At 48.1% G+C, this 13,506-nt stretch overlaps 2 protein-coding genes across 3 annotated transcripts in view; one reads left to right on the top strand and one right to left on the bottom strand.

The window, feature by feature from the left end:
• Positions 1–9,340, bottom strand: part of PDZD2 (PDZ domain containing 2) — a 213,893-nt gene extending 204,553 nt beyond the window's left edge. Inside the window, exon 1 of one of the 2 annotated variants that reach the window (XM_063320537.1) lies at positions 9,221–9,340. The gene's annotated coding sequence lies outside the window, so the exon portion shown is untranslated. The remainder of the gene's footprint in view (positions 1–9,220) is intronic. The other variant, XM_063320536.1, reaches the window with a different exon arrangement.
• Positions 1–13,506, top strand: part of TARS1 (threonyl-tRNA synthetase 1) — a 533,465-nt gene that overhangs the window by 6,479 nt on the left and 513,480 nt on the right. The gene's annotated exons all lie outside the window — the stretch shown is intronic.

Below are 13,506 nucleotides of genomic sequence, written 5' to 3'. Positions count from 1 at the left end.
AAACTAAGAGTCAGGTAGAGCTCCTGAGAACACCTTTAAGTTCATATTTGGGATAGCAATTTGGGCTTCTGCAATGCACAGCGCTAGATAGCAAGAAGACTGCTAGCACAGGGAGAGGGTTCGTTCTTCCAGGCTTGCACCCATCACCCATGGACACAAAAGTCCATGGGACATTCCTTATTTCTAGGAAGAAATTCTTTACCCTGAGGGTGGTGAGGCACTGGAACAGGTTGCCCAGGGAAGCTGTGGATGCCCCATCCCTGGAGGTGTTCAAGGCCAGGCTGGATGGGGCTTTGAGCAGCCTGGTCTAGGGGGAGGTGTCCCTGCCCATGGCAGGGGGTTGGAACGAGATGATCTTTAAGGTCCCTTCCAACCCAAACCATTTTATGATTCTATGATTCTATGACATCACTTCAGACAGCAGCCAGGACTAAGCAGCAGCTTACACCTGACCCACCAGGTAGCCAGAAGAAATCATGTCAGCAGCCAGAAGAAGCAGCTGCTTATTGTCCTGAATTCTTTTATAAGCTTTTCCTGACACACCAGATCAGACTATCCCTACACACTCTTCATAGAAACAAACAGGTCTTGCAAAAATCTACTTTCACTTTGTACCAACAGCAGCTACTTTTCTCACCCTCACTTCAAAATTTGGCCAGATTTAAGGGGAACTGAGAATCTTCTGTTTCCTGGGCAGCTTCAGGAAGGAGACAGGGACGCCGTTGTGAAGCGTCACTTCTTCCAAAAGCTGGCAAGCTTCTGCACATCCCTGCCAGGCTATGTATAAACTGGAAGCACTTCCATAAAGACTCTTAGTTGGTTTTGAACCTGATTCCATTTAAACAAGCTCTTATTTAAGAAAAACCAGTGCTCATTTCAACTGGAATTGCAGTTTGCCCCTCAATATAAACTGCCACATACAGGTTGCAGCTGCACCCCCCAGCACACAGAAAGTTTCCGTCTGCGGCAGAGGAAGAGCGAACCGTCCCTGCAGTGCCAGCAGCTTCATAAAATAAATACAAGTGGGAGCCGAAACAAAAAGATGACTGTAAAAGCCATGGGTTTTTGTTCCAGGTTTGCTCTGGCTTGAGCAGAAACGGGCCCCAATGGATCATTTTTTTCCCACAAATAAGGGATGTTGACACTTAACACAACCTACACAAGTGTTGACACTCACGGCTCTCACAATGGAGTTGACGTACCAACGTACCAGTGGTCCGTGCAGCCAGGCAAACTCCAGGCAATTACAGACCAAAATGAAACCAGCTGTTTGATCTTAAAGGTCCCTTCCAACCTAGACAATTCTGTGATTCTAAGAAATAGAATCTAGCTGAGCTACCATTTTTGATGCATCTATGAAAGAACCACGTAGGACATACAGGGTTTAGGACTAACAAATAAACTTCCAGAAATAGTTCATCTGAGAAAATTGCAACAGTGATATCTAAACGGTTCCCTACCTCACGCCCCAAGACGCACATTACAGGAGGGCAGTTGTCGCCTCTTTGGCAGTGTACAACCAGTGATTTCACATCCATCAGGCTGGAGCGCTTCAGCCGCATCCATGCCAGAAGCACCGCGGTCGGCCAGCCATACGGCTCTGACAATGAATGCTCTTTTCTTTAGTTGTAACTACGGGCCATTACCTTTCACTTAGAATACATTTTAAAATAAATAAATGTATAGAGTACCAAGTGATTTAAGGGAATGTTCTCCAGACATACACTAATATCTCACCCCCAAGAATCAAAATTAATTGGAGGAGGAAGAGTATTTTAATTGATATGTCTCTATATTGTAAAATGGCACTTGAGTGACAGGCAATTACACATCAAGCAGTTTCTATTACGTAGTGTACAGTGGAACAGATACAGCAGGAAGGAGAAAAATACACCAAGAAATAAAATTTGTGTGCACTGTCTGTATGATCAATGCAAACATAACCACAAACATTTGCATTAGAATAGTGCAGTAAATAACTACCCCACAGCTGAGACATTTACAGCTGCATTAGTAAACGCTTTTTCACTTCTCACAGGGAGGATGGCAATTTATTAAACCGAAACAAGACATCTTGCAATCACCACGTTGTGCTTTAATTAGGAAGGATCCTTCTGAAAGCAAAGCAGAGGGCTAGGTGACCCAGCAGGTCCTTTCCATCCTAGCTATCCAGGAGCTGTGATTCACCGCTCTTAAGACTACTGACTGTAGAGAGGCTTAAATCCTTTGATGAGCATGTGGACGTGGACTGAAAGGCAAGGCTGCGGGCCAAGACAAGCCCATCACACCCAGCTTCCCACAGCCCCGCACCTGACAGCAGTGACAGCACACCAGCTGGCATAACTGTACATTTTGGAGCGATGCCACCCATTTGTTTGTTGCATTTATTTATTTCCAGCTGAGCTACAGGACAGATTTCCCATATAGAAATGCTTGTAGTTTTATTCAGAGGAGAAAGAGGAGGATGGCTGTTACTCTGTACAAGAGGGGAGACGAATTGCTGCTGGAATAGGACGTGCCACATCTCATCCCACAGCCCGAGCCCCACCACACCAATGAAGCCGTTTCCCTCCTCACCGCCTCACCCCAAGAAGTGGAGAACCCAAATACAACCCGTTTGGAGGAAGGCTGCTCAGTCGTATGGATGAGATACTTTCCTTTCCTGCTGCAAAGACTAGAAGAGTAAAGGGTGGGGAAGATGATTGAAGAAGGGTAATATAATCCATGCTGCTGGGATCCTGGAAGGCAAACTGGAAGCTTGCCTGAAGTCAGAACACCCACAGGTTTGTATTCCCAGATATATATGGCAAGCATGTTCCTAAGAATACCTGCGAGGAGAGATCAAAAGCTGGAAATGTGGGATACCAGATCACCATGAGATAGGTAGTCATCACTCACGAAAGTCTCAAGTGCTTCAAACCCAGTAACACTGGGTAAAACAGGTAAAAGCATAAGGATTAACATTTTAAAGCCAAACACCTGGTTAATGTTTAATGTTTAATACCTGTCCCACTTGTCATCTGACATCATTGATGAGTTCAGATGAGACGGGGACTTCAGTCTTTAATACAGGGTCAGTTGCCATCAGAGCTCCTGCCAGCCTCGATTAAAGCTGATGGGCCAACAGCCGGGCACTACAATAAGCCACGGTGGCTGCCGCGGGTCCCCTCCACCCTTCTCCACCAGCGCAGGGGACATGGAGGAGCTGCTCGGGCTGCACCCTTTGCATCACAGTGTCAGGCGTGCGTTAAATGAGCAAAGGCTTTGAGGTTTGTGTTTTGGTACAGGCTTTGGACAGAAGCCCTCTCAAAACCCATACTGTTTTGAAGTCTCTTTTTGATCTTTTATCATTTTGAGTAATACGTAAATATCCCAACAGATCACTTCTTGGTCACCTCAAGACCACCACAACCAGTAAAATACATAGTTTGCTATTAAAGCTAGAATTACCCAGTGCTACTGGACAATCTCTTTTGCTCTGGGAGCAGAAAGAGAAGCCGGAGTGCGTTAACACCTTCCTGCGGTCAGATCACGATTACTGATTGATACAGCTGTTGTATTTGCACACAGCTGGAGGCGTGGAGAAACCCTGCTCCCTGCGGGGCACAGGCTGTATTTTACCTGTCTGCCTTGGAGCCTGAGAAGACGAGAACATTGCTGAACTTACAGACAACTTGCCATGGGATGGTGGCACTGGTACAATGATGTCTAGCGAACTCCAAATTACTTACAGAAGCCCAAGCAGCTGGGCTGCTCTTGTGCAGATGTGTAACACCCAGGAGGCAAGGGCAGGATGTTTTCCCTGGAAGGCAACAGCAAACAGAGTGGGTTCAGCATCTGTTTTAAAAGGTCCTACCTCTGTCAAACTTCTGGGCAAAGCCTGTTTGCCTGAGACTTTGCAAAGAGCGAAGTGAGCATCAAAGCTCTCCTCCGTTTTGTAGGTCAGGGAGGCTTTGGGGTTGGTGCCGTGTCAGCTCGCATGTATTCTGTAAAGAGTGTTTTAATTTTTCATTACAACAGCACCTACAGACTTTGATTGAAATAAATAATGAACAAATTTGTATCATGAATCTAAGAATCACTCTCTTCTGGTCCCCATCACGGAAAGGATTTTCTTCCCTCTGACAAGTGTTAATGCATTTATGCCCTAGTTTCCCACAGTGGATGTCACTATTGAAGTGTCAGGAAGGAAGGTTAGAGCTGCCTTTTCAGACTGCTCTGTCAGCCTCAGCAGTCCGTTTTGGATGAAAACATCCCGGCAGAACACAGGCTGAGAGAAGGCTGGATTTTAAACAGCACAGCAAAAGTCTTTGTGTTGTGTATGATTAAAATGTAACATTGAATAGGTCTTTTTCCCCAGCCTGAGACAGGGAGGAGGGCTCCACTCTGTAAAATTACAGGGTTTTTTTGCAGAATGGAGGAAGTTTCACAAGTCTTTAATGTAGTTAGAGACGATTTTCTACGCTTTTCTCATTTTTCAATGCTGTTCTTTCCAGCAACTCCCCCGGCACCAATCCTGCCAGGTACTGCTCCATTTCTGAGACCTGCCAGAGGACAGCTAGATGTTCACCTTAGTGGGACTCCAAAGCGGTGCCTACCTTCGCTTCTCATGAAGCAAAAATGGCCAAAACCAAAACCCAGCGGGATTCAGATGCTCTGTTTGATTTGAACCATTCTGACTGTGTGAATCGTGATAATTTTAATAAGCACAGTTACTCGGGGAAAAAAAAATAAATCAATTATCAAAACCAGCCTTACTGTAATTTCAAAGTTTTGCCAAATCAGTTCAATACAATTCCATTTCAAGAAGAATTTAGATTAAGCGCACACAGTAAATGCTGTAACCCACCCAGGTACTAATCCCCTTCGCAAACTGTCTAACACTACAGGGAAAGTTAATAAAATGCTGGCCAAATCAAACAGTAATGAAATTAAAGCACAATTGGCAAGGCTTACCGCAATGCTTTAGCAGTGTCTCTGGGAGACTGCACCAAAGAGGAGCCATTGCAATTAGCCAGGTATAACAGGAGAAGTATTAGATTGCGGAATTAGAGCTGCTCCCACCTCCCTCGCAAAACTTTACAATGCCAAGGCAAGGCAGCAGTGTCAGTGCATGGATACTAGATTAGGAGCCCTTTTCAAACAGAAAAGGGTAATTATTTTATCCTGAAGACTAAGTACAAATTAATTTTATTCGCCCGAACCGCCTTTGTCATTGCTGGAAGCTGCTGCTGAAGGACCACAGCCTCTGCCCTAGATGACACCACATCGCATGCAAATCTCCGGCTCAGTACGGTGGTGACTGCATGAGATACGATGTCTTGTGACATGGCGAAAGTCAGATTAGACATTCGACCTTCAGGCTATCAGCACGCTTATCAGTTTAGTGACATATATTAATATCACCATTTTTAATTAAGACAACATAAAATAAAGAGCAATGCTGCTTCGTCCATTGCAGGTCTGTAGTAAAATGCAATACTCACGTAATCGCTTTTGTACATGATCTAGTTAAAATTAGGCAGGAGAGCTGTTACTGTAACGTGTGGGTAATAGGAGTGGAAACCTGAGACTCACCAAAGCGAAGCCACTGCACATCATCGCAACCCCGGCAGGGCCAGGCACGCCGCTTGGGAGTAACAAAAACAGGGGATCATACGTAGTACAACCCACAGACCTTAAGGAGCGAAATGCAGCTCATTACAATGGTATTGTTTCGACAGAAACAAAGCCTGGATTAGTCATTCGCGGCTGTTATTTTCACTCCATCAGTGATGGGGTCCGTCGGTGCTGGATGCGCTGCCCCGCACGGCGTAAGGCAGCACCAGGCTTCCCCCGGCCCGACCTCAGAGCCAGCTGTCACGTGCACAGGGGGGACAAATTCAGAAAAATACTCTTTTTTACTCCCTCTCTGCATACATTAACCTATGTGCTTATTCCTGTTTACATTATGAGATGTATGCCATAAAAGTGCTTACAGGATGTGTATTGCAGCCAAGTTAATATTGCTGTTGGAGCCTCAGCCTCTGCATTTCCTGACTTAATGCTGCCCAGTTAAAACTTCTTTTTTTTTTTTTAATTCTGCATTTGTCTAATGGAGCTTATTAGTGGTTTGAACCCATTTAAGGTAAGAATGCTCCACCAAGCACCTATTAACACCTGTGAGAAATCTAGTAGCTTGTTCTTTAACAAGCCCTACACCAAAGACAGTAACAACATTCAGAAATATTATTTGGTATAAGAATGTGTACAAATTTAGCAAAGAAAGGTACTTTTGCTAATAACATTCAGAAACTATTTAGAAACGTGCCTGCATTATAAGATCTTTTCATATGTTACTCGGAAAAAAAATACACAGCTTCTCATTTAGGGCAACTCAACTGACCTTTCGAGAGTCAGGGTGTGCTGTGTACAAGAACTATAGTTGGAACAGTAACCAAAAGAAAAAATAAAACCAAGTTGTTGTTGTTGTTTTTTTTTTTCACAGATGTCATGGCTTGGATTTTAAAGGCAGGAAGTAGAGAGGAGTTGTACTTAAGCTGAACGACACATTTCACAAGGCTTGTGCAGATGAGCTAAGGCAGACGGACCTTTCATAAAAGCCTCTTCCTACCTCCAGACACGCCATGCACTCTTGCACCCAGATGGACTGCTGCACAGAGATGTTTCTTTATCCCATAAAGCTACTGAAAAGCTAGCGAGGCACCCACAGCAATATTGCGAAGGCCCGCAGCACCTTTTAAATTTGGCCCTGACGACACAGAGGTTTGATGTCACCGGCATTGCAAAAAAATCCCTGCGATGCAAGATAGCTGCAGCTCTGTGCGCTCCTAGGAAAGCCTTTACAACATCACCTGGACTTTGACCTTCTCTCCCCACCTATTTCATCTCAATTGAGAGAACCAGAGTCTTGATTTCTGCCCCGGGACTCCTGTGCATCCCTGGCTGGTATCAGCCCCGCTGTGCCCCCGGCAGAGCTGCTGGCGGCTGCCTGCGCCAGCTGAGGAGCCTGTAAACCAGACTAAACATCTACTCACACCTCAGGGCTTTTTATTTCTTTTTTTTTTAGACTAGCGATCCCCTGTCAACATTGTAAAGGGAACACACACAAAAGAAAAGACCTCATGTCATGAAAATTGAAAGACATTTAGGTCTTTTTTTTTTTTTAAATAAAACGGAAACAAAAAAAACACATCCCGCTTCTGTAAAATGTTCATGAGTTTTATAAAAGTGAAAAAAATAGGTTTCCTCCAGGCTAAGCACTGAATAATTTTAAAGAAAAAAAGACTTCAAAGACACATTTTACACTATATTTGCATTCAGGCATTTTGTTTTTCAGAAAATTATTACCTCAGTAATATTGCAGGCTATTCTTACCTGCACTGTGAGCTTTGGCTACCCAGAAGCTAATTTGTCCAGTGCAAGACCCTTGCAAGAGAGGGAGAAGCCACTCTCAAATGGCAAAGTTTGTGAGTCATCTCAAGGGATTAGCACAATATTTGCAAGGACGTGCATCCTGGACATGAAAGTGAGCATTGCAGAGGATGTACAGTTTGCCTTAAAATGAAGTCAGAGAAACTTAGACAAAAGCAGTCGAGCACTCTGACAAGATCTGCCCACAGCTGATCCTGCTGCCCCTTTGCCAGGAGCAAAATGAAGCCCAAGCCCTGATGGCCCCAGCAAAATTGAGGGGCTAAAGCAGAGATGCTGGGGATTGTGCTTGGACCCACAGCCACTGCGCTGGCCAGAGGGCATCTACCCCTCGTGTCAATGCCCCCTCACCTCCCACAGTCCCCAGGGACGAGGGAGCGAAGGCGTCTTGGGGACATCTCCTCTCGCACGGCCCCGCTGTGCTCTTTCCAGACAGAAGCAGAGAAGATCTGACAGCCCGTTGAGAGAAATTCATGAGCATTGCAGATCATTAAAAGGCGATGGAGGGAAAGCACCGAGGTTAACGGGATGGGCTATATTAAGCCTATTTATAGCTTTATGGCACCTTCAAAGGGGCATCAGAGCTTTCTGCAGCCGAGTGTAATGGTCAGATAGTTACAAACTGACACAGGTTTAAGAGAGTACCCCAGGCCGCCCGAAGGAGAGGCAGCACAGTTAACTTCAGAGTTTGAGGTCAGCTCTTGATGTTTTCCTCATACGCATCTCATCCACTACCGCTCCCAGGCTTACAACACGGCATATATCACAGCCTGCTTTGTGCGGACAAGAGTATTTAATGACACAGAGAACTACTTTCTGATGATTAGGGGGAAAAAAAATCAGCCAGATGTTTCATGCTGTCTGATTTTATTAGACTGCTGCATACAGGGAAGAGGGGGGAGGACGGTGTTTTTATGTGACTACCTTTTTTTGCTCATACCCCTGGGCCCTGCTGCACTGCAAGACAGTAAGACGCGCTGTCACAACATGACCTAATCCACCGCACAGGGAGACAGCACAAAGTGTCACAGCAGGTGACGGAGCTGCCGCTCGCCCTCCAGGCAGGCACACCTGGGTCAGCAGAGCAAGGGCAGGGCAGAGACCCTGCGAGCACCCCCAGACCAGGGGATGCACCCCCACTGACCCCCAGGGGAATGAAACCCCACCGACCCTGAGGGCATGGACCCTACTGACACCTGCCCCACGGACCCGCAAGGGGATGCCCCCCACTGGCTTCTGGGCATGGAGTCCTGCCGGTCCCTGGGGGATGCACCCTTCTCACCCCTGGGGATGGAGCCCCCAAGATGATGCGTTACGCATCCCACTGACCCCCTGCAGCGGGGCTGCACCCCTCTGGCCTCCTGGGGTTGGGTTATGGGGGAGGAACCCCACTCACACGCGGGGGCAGGCGAAGCGCCCAGCCACAGGGTGGGGGACGCACCCTGCCGACCCCAGGAGATGGCGCCCCCAGGGTAATGGGACAGGCACCCACCGACCCGTGAGGCGGACCCTCGCTGTGGCCGGCGTGGGGGCTGCACTTCACCGACCGCCGGGGAATGAAGCCCCCGCTAGCGCCGGTGGCGGGGGGGGGGATGACTTCCGCCGACCCCCGGGGGATGCGGCCCCCCCTCCCCGTCCCGCTGCGGCATCGCTGGGGCGGGGGGCGCAGAGCCCAGCCCAGCCCCGTCCCCGCGGCAGCGGAGCCTCCAGCGGGGCAGGCGCTGTCCTCCCGCCGCCACCCCCCCGCCCCGGCCCGCCGCCCCGCGCCGCCGCCGCGCTCGCCACTCACCTCGGCGGGGGGACGGGGCGACCCGCCGCCCCGACACCTGCCCGGCGTCCCCGGGGCAGGGCGGACCCCGGCCCGGCGCCGCTCCCTCGCCGCCTGCCCGTGCTGCTCGCCCGCCCCGGCCCGACCCGACCCGGCCCGGGGAGCGGAGCGGCGGGGGCGGCCCCGGCGGGGCGGGCGGCGCGGGGATCCCGGGAGGGGCGGCCCCGACGGGGCGGGCGGCGCGGAAGCCCTCGGCGGGGCGGTGCTCGGGCGGGGATCCCCCCCCTCCCCGGGACCCTCCCCGGCACCCACTGGTCGGCGGCGGCAGCGCCCGGTGTCAGCTCGGGAGGCGGCGGAGGCCGGTGGGAGGGGGGGTGTCGGTAACCGTGCTGCTGGGGGGGAGGGGTGGAGAGGGTGGGCGGCTGGGGCTCCAGGAGTTGCTCGAAATCTCCGTCCCCCGAGCAGCAGGCGTTGTTCTGTGCAGGTTTTTAATATTTTCGGGCACGTCGGGATTTTTCTAAGTCCTTTAAATGTTTCCCTTGTATCCCTTTTATCTCCCGTTCTCGCTCAGCAGGCAGTGCTAGTTCCAACGGGGATTTAAATGAACAGTGAATTACCCGTTGGTTTGTTTTTGGTTTTTTTTTTTTTAAACAAAAGGCTAGAAGAATCCTTCTTTAATTTAAAAAAGTTCCTTTTTTACTAGAAACTTAGGGTTACTAAAATGAAAGTACATTCTGAAATGTTTGGTTGCTTTTTCTGGTTCACTTTTCCTAGGCACTGCAAAAGGAAATGGTCAGCGGCTCTGTTTCTCTGTTTTCTTTCAAGCCACAGTCCCTTCCTGACTCATGCCCCCATACAAGGCTCAGGGAGTGCGTTTCCAGTACTGCTGTTCTAAAATTAAATCTAAAAAAAAAAAAAAAAAAAAAGAATTCAACCAAAGTGTCTCTAAAGTATTGTCTTTATTAAAGACTCTGTCAGGTAATCACGTTACGATTTGGCCCAGATGCTCTGCCTATCACTCCTTTGAAGATGATTGCTCATGACTGCAATGTCTGGGCTGATAACTAAATCAAGCCCAGCGTTTAAAGCGGAGGGCTGTCTAGAGGCACTTGTTGCAGTGACAGGCTTGGCACGAGGTACCAGGCGATGCCTTAGGATACTTCAACATGCAAAGGATGCCGTTACTTGAGCCGAATTCTTCTGTAAATGCAGAATACTTCCATGAAAACAAAATAGTATCACAGAGCGCGCTCTCGACCACCCTCTGTGCAGAGCAGGGAGGTTTTCAGTGGTGTTGGCCAGGCCATAGCATGCAATGAGGAAAAAAACCCAACAAACCACCAACCCCTTCCACTCTGCTGAACTCTGGGATGAAGCACAAAAAAAGTGTGTGATTCCTGACGGTGACCTTGTTTCAGTGAGGAAATCCCAGGCACACGGAGCAAGTAATAACTGCTGGAACTGGTGGCAGAGCAGCTCCCGGGAAGCAGCGCACCAAGTTTTCCACCAGCGCCATCGGCAAACACACCAACGTCACACCAGGTCATAGCTCAGGAGGTTCTCTCAGGAGGACCACGTCCCACCACGTTTTGTCCCCTGCATCCTCACGATGAAGTGCAATCCCAGTAGGTGGTTCCCTGCATGGATGGCGTTAATCCCACACACAATTCCATGAAACTTCAGTGAAAACAGCTTTGGGGGTGTATGAAGTTCTGCCACCCCACAAGACACCGTATGGCTAATGCTGCCCCATGCCCCTGTCAGAGTGCCAGGTCACAGCGGATCGAGGCCCCTCCAAAAGCACTGCTGCAGTATCAGACTGATTCAGCCTCTGTCCGTGATTTTTTCACCCTCTTTCCAGGGTCCTGCCTTTGAACAGTGCTCTGTTCATTATTTATCTGCGTGAGAACAGCCGTGCTTGCAAATGATTCCTCCGTGCTGCCAGGTAGTTCTCTGGAAACGGTGCTGGCTCACGACAGCAAGATGGATGATGAGGCGAAGCAAGAGAAACGCTGAGAATCATTCCCTTTGACTCTCAAGTTCAAAAATGTGATTATGTCCCGGTAGGACATGAAAAATCCCCAGGGGTCCCACAGCACCTCGGGATAGCAGCCCAGAGCGCTGAGCCCTTATTTCAGAGCGCGGCTGTCCCCTGCGATCAATTCGGGCAGGAAATAATAGCCAATAGCCATGCAAATGTGAGGATTAACTTCAGCAGCAGCAGCAGCAGCATATAGATCAGAATCCCCAAAACGTACATGCACTAAGGTCCGATTACCCATTATCTTCATTTTCAAAGGTCCACAGTCCGGCCTGTTTGTACAGCTCACTGCTAAGACAAGGGAGCAGATTATGCCTGAACCCCTTCTCATTCAAATCAGAGCAATTCTGTTCATTTCAGCGGTTGCACTAATGTAGAAATGGCATGGAAAGGGACTTTGCTTTATCTTCCTTATCCCCCCCACATAACAGTATCATTTAAATCTCTCTAAAGTCAGTCATACGTGTTTCCCCCATTTTCTGCACCCATTGTAAAATAACGATATAAAGCCCTGAAGGTTTGGTGTTCCTGCTGCAGAGCGTTTGGCTTCTGGCAGGATTATACCACGGAAGGAAAGCTGATGCTCATAAACAATGCCTTTTGCTAAGTACTTTCATAGGCAGCAGTTGGCATTCAATTTTGTAGTGTAAATCAATCATTGCTTATATCTTCTGATACCAGGCCAAAAGGTAGAAAAGACATTGTGCTGTATGTGTGTTGGGTTTACTCGGCAGATCTCTATGGAAAGGTCAAATTTATCTACAACTGGAATCAGTAATTCTGGAGGCTGCCAGCAATATTTCACATTCTCCTCTTACACGTCTGAGAAATATTATTTTTCTGCTGCTCTTCCTGAAGGTTATGCACCTCTACTGCAATGTGAACATCAAAATCCTAATTACATGTGGTTTCCTGAGTATGGATCTCCCAACACTGACATATAGGATTTGCAGTACTCATATTTTGCAACCTGGTCAAATGTCAATAGCATCAGTGGCATTCTGTGGTTTTCTCGGACACCAGCTGAGTAGAGATTAAGTATATTCCTTAGTGTTTTCCACACTTCACCTCCCAGAGAGTGCCCAATATCTCGTCTTATTTAGCTTTAGATAAAGGAAGGACGCTGAAAGTAAAAGAGTTTTCTGGACCCCACAGGAACCTGGAAGAGGAGCTGAAGCCCAAGGAAAAGGGGGGAAACCAGAAAGCAGGGAGAAAGATCAGTTTAAGCCAATGGTATAATATTCAGCTTTCAGGCATCAGACGCCGCTCAGATCATATAACCTCATGTGGCTGTTATCAGCGGGACCAAGTTTCAGTAGCACGTTTTCAGAAACCTGGCATATTTTCAGAGTTGCTACACAGCAGATTCTACTCACCCTAACAACGTTTTATCCCGATGCCAGCTTCAGCAATCTGTAATTTTGTCACATTTTCCGAGCGCAAGCAGGATGCTCTGCTCTGACCCGTGCCACCCTGGCAGTGTCCATCTTCTGCTGCGCTCTGGGGGCGGCTGGACAACATTCAGCAACCCAGGCAGATCTGCTGAGCTATCACCTGCCCTCAGCTCTCCCTGAAATCCCCAGATGTGGGGGTTCACATTATTCTGAAGTTTTTCGGTTGCTGATTTGATGCTGCTTGGGTCTAGTTCAGTGGCTTGGGGACAAACTGGCAGCAAGCAGAGCAGACATCGCAAATCAAAAAGCACATCATCTGCATACCCAGGTGGGATGTACATAACGCTGCCATCACTGACACTACGAAGTACCCCGATATTTGCTAAATATCTGGGGCTGATTGACCTGAATTGTGACTTTCCCCCAGCAGCTTCCAAAATTCAGGCTGAGATCTAAAACCACAGTGTTGACTCCTGACATGTTGTGAGCTCCGATAGCAAGACTTGTGTTTTCCTGTGCTTATGAAAGAAAACTGGGACCCTTCATTTGTAATATTGCTCCTCTCCCTTCTCATCTCTGCCCTTTATACAGACACACACACCCTCCCGTGTATATAGCTGGTGTAAAATAGACCAAGGAGAAGCCACCACTGGCTGTGCTATTACAATTTCCATTCACGAGGAGACTAAAATGAACTATCCTGTTGATTTCCTTATCTACATGAAAAAATTAACCAGCATGATTATGGTAATAACCTAGAGTTATCTTCATCCTCAGGTGGGCACACTGTTCCAGTTTTATTTGGAAATAATTATTTCAAAAGCAGAGCAATTTTTCCAGGATGGTGTCTTACTCTGGAAGAGCCTGTCCGT

Source organism: Chroicocephalus ridibundus, chromosome Z (genome assembly GCF_963924245.1).
Source record: "Chroicocephalus ridibundus chromosome Z, bChrRid1.1, whole genome shotgun sequence".
Taxonomy (NCBI): domain Eukaryota; kingdom Metazoa; phylum Chordata; class Aves; order Charadriiformes; family Laridae; genus Chroicocephalus; species Chroicocephalus ridibundus.
This window is presented reverse-complemented; position numbering and strand designations above follow the sequence as displayed.